Source organism: Phyllobates terribilis, unplaced genomic scaffold (genome assembly GCF_046119375.1).
Source record: "Phyllobates terribilis strain yellow unplaced genomic scaffold, ASM4611937v1 Scaffold_11__3_contigs__length_659146591, whole genome shotgun sequence".
Taxonomy (NCBI): Eukaryota; Metazoa; Chordata; class Amphibia; order Anura; family Dendrobatidae; genus Phyllobates; species Phyllobates terribilis.
In genome coordinates this window covers 572,834,535-572,837,034 of record NW_027362771.1, presented here as the reverse complement: position 1 = coordinate 572,837,034, position 2,500 = coordinate 572,834,535, and the positions used below count along the sequence as shown (strand labels likewise).

Sequence of the window (2,500 nt, the reverse complement as noted above, 5' to 3'; positions counted from 1 at the left end):
CTGAAAAAAACAAATCCTACTTGAAATACGTTTGACTAAAAAACACGCGTCAGTTTTTGAATGTTGGCAGCGGTGCAGAAAAGGATGCGTTCCCATACCAGTAGTCGAACCCGGGCCACCTGGGTGAAAACCAGGAATCCTAACCACTAGACCATATGGGAGAAGATGTACTACCAGCTCACTTACAATATGAAAAAAAAGAGGTGTACTGCTTTGCACAAGCAACTTCCGCAGATTATTACGTGCATTTTGCCTCGTTAGCGCAGCAGGTAGCGCGTCAGTCTCGTAATCTGAAGGTCATGAGTTCGATTCTCACATGGGGCACTGGTACCGTGTTTCCTTAACTGATTTTGCCACCATCTTGGCTAGAGAGTCACAGCTCTTTTCCATTCAGTAGCAAAACATCACCAATTGATGGAAGGGGAGCTCCAATGACAAACAGGGATAAAGGCTTGTTGAGTCCCTTAACACCCAGGAATTAAAAGTGAGAGATATGAATGGTTTGAGATATGACATCAAATAAGCTTTTGTGCAAATAAATATCCAAAAAACCTGGTGGTCTGCATTTTTGGCTGCAAAGAGCAGTTCCAACCTAAACTGATTCTGTCTGCAAGGCACGTGTTGGCTTTGGAATGTGGACACTAGTCCCCAAAAAAAAGTCTCTCCCATAGCAGGAATCGAACCAGTCAACCAGGAATACTAACTAAGTCTTTCTCCACATGGTGTAAGCAGTACAGTAAACAGCAAGACAGGTGTAAAAAAAAAAAAAAAAAAAAAAAGAGTGTTTTGCTTTGAATACAAAACATCAACATTACAAGAGCTGAAACACGCTACATGGTCAAGGTTTTTGGCACGTCAGTTGAATAATTTGAAGATCATGAGTTTTTTGCTCACACGTGGCATCCTCCTTTTCTCAAGAGATTTTGTCACTAACTCTGAACTTTCCAATTCAGTTCTAAACTGTTTCCGATTAGAAAGAACATGGGAGCCCTAATGACAGACAGGACACATGGCTTGTTGAGTCCCTTGACACTTTTGTGTAAAACTGTGTAGTTGAAAAAGGCTTAAGCTATGAAACAAAAGGAAATCTTTTGCAAAAGTCATAATGCATCGCCAATGTTAAGTATTTTTGTTGCAAAGTGAAAATCTACCAGAAACATTTTTGATTGAAAAACACGTGTCAGTCTTTGAATGGTGGCAGTAGCTAAGATAAAGATGCATTCCCATACCGGGAGTCGAACCCAGGCCACCTGAGTGAGAGCCAGGAATCCTAACCGCTAGACCATATGGGAAAAGATGCACTAATGTCTCAGTGACATTATGAAAAAAAAAAGTTTTCTGCTATGCACAATAAACTTCTGCAGATCTGCAGGTACAGCTTACCTCGTTAGCGCAGTAGGTAGCGCATCAGTCTCATAATCTGAAGGTCGTGAGTTCAAGCCTCACACGGGGCACTGTTCCCTCCTTTTCTCGAGAGATTTTGTCACCAACTTAGAACTTTTCCATTCAATTCTACAACTTTTTCCATTAGAAAGGAAATGGGAATCCAAATAACTTACCGGACCCATGAGTTGTTGAGTCCCTTGACACTTTAGTGTAAAAAGGGGTGGTTGAGAATGAGTTGAGCTACGAATCCAAATTGAATCTTGTGTGAAGGGTCAGAATGAAGTGCCAAAACGCGGGCGTTCAGCATTTTTGCCTGAAAAAAACAAATCCTACTTGAAATACGTTTGACTAAAAAACACGCGTCAGTTTTTGAATGTTGGCAGCGGTGCAGAAAAGGATGCGTTCCCATACCAGTAGTCGAACCCGGGCCGCCTGTGTGAAAACCAGGAATCCTAACCACTAGACCATATGGGAGAAGATGTACTACCAGCTCACTTACAATATGAAAAAAAAGAGGTGTACTGCTTTGCACAAGCAACTTCCGCAGATTATTACGTGCATTTTGCCTCGTTAGCGCAGCAGGTAGCGCGTCAGTCTCGTAATCTGAAGGTCATGAGTTCGATTCTCACATGGGGCACTGGTACCGTGTTTCCTTAACTGATTTTGCCACCATCTTGGCTAGAGAGTCACAGCTCTTTTCCATTCAGTAGCAAAACATCACCAATTGATGGAAGGGGAGCTCCAATGACAAACAGGGATAAAGGCTTGTTGAGTCCCTTAACACCCAGGAATTAAAAGTGAGAGATATGAATGGTTTGAGATATGACATCAAATAAGCTTTTGTGCAAATAAATATCCAAAAAACCTGGTGGTCTGCATTTTTGGCTGCAAAGAGCAGTTCCAACCTAAACTGATTCTGTCTGCAAGGCACGTGTTGGCTTTGGAATGTGGACACTAGTCCCCAAAAAAAAGTCTCTCCCATAGCAGGAATCGAACCAGTCAACCAGGAATACTAACTAAGTCTTTCTCCACATGTTGTAAGCAGTACAGTAAACAGCAAGACAGGTGTAAAAAAAAAAAAAAAAAAAAAAAAGAGTGTTTTGCTTTGAATACA

The 2,500-nt window shown here is 41.6% G+C and overlaps 1 non-coding gene across 1 annotated transcript; it reads right to left on the bottom strand.

Moving 5' to 3' along the window:
- Window positions 1-89: 89 nt before the first annotated feature.
- Window positions 90-161, bottom strand: TRNAE-UUC (transfer RNA glutamic acid (anticodon UUC)). The gene has a single exon. It is a non-coding gene; the product is annotated as a tRNA-Glu (tRNA).
- Window positions 162-2,500: the final 2,339 nt, after the last annotated feature.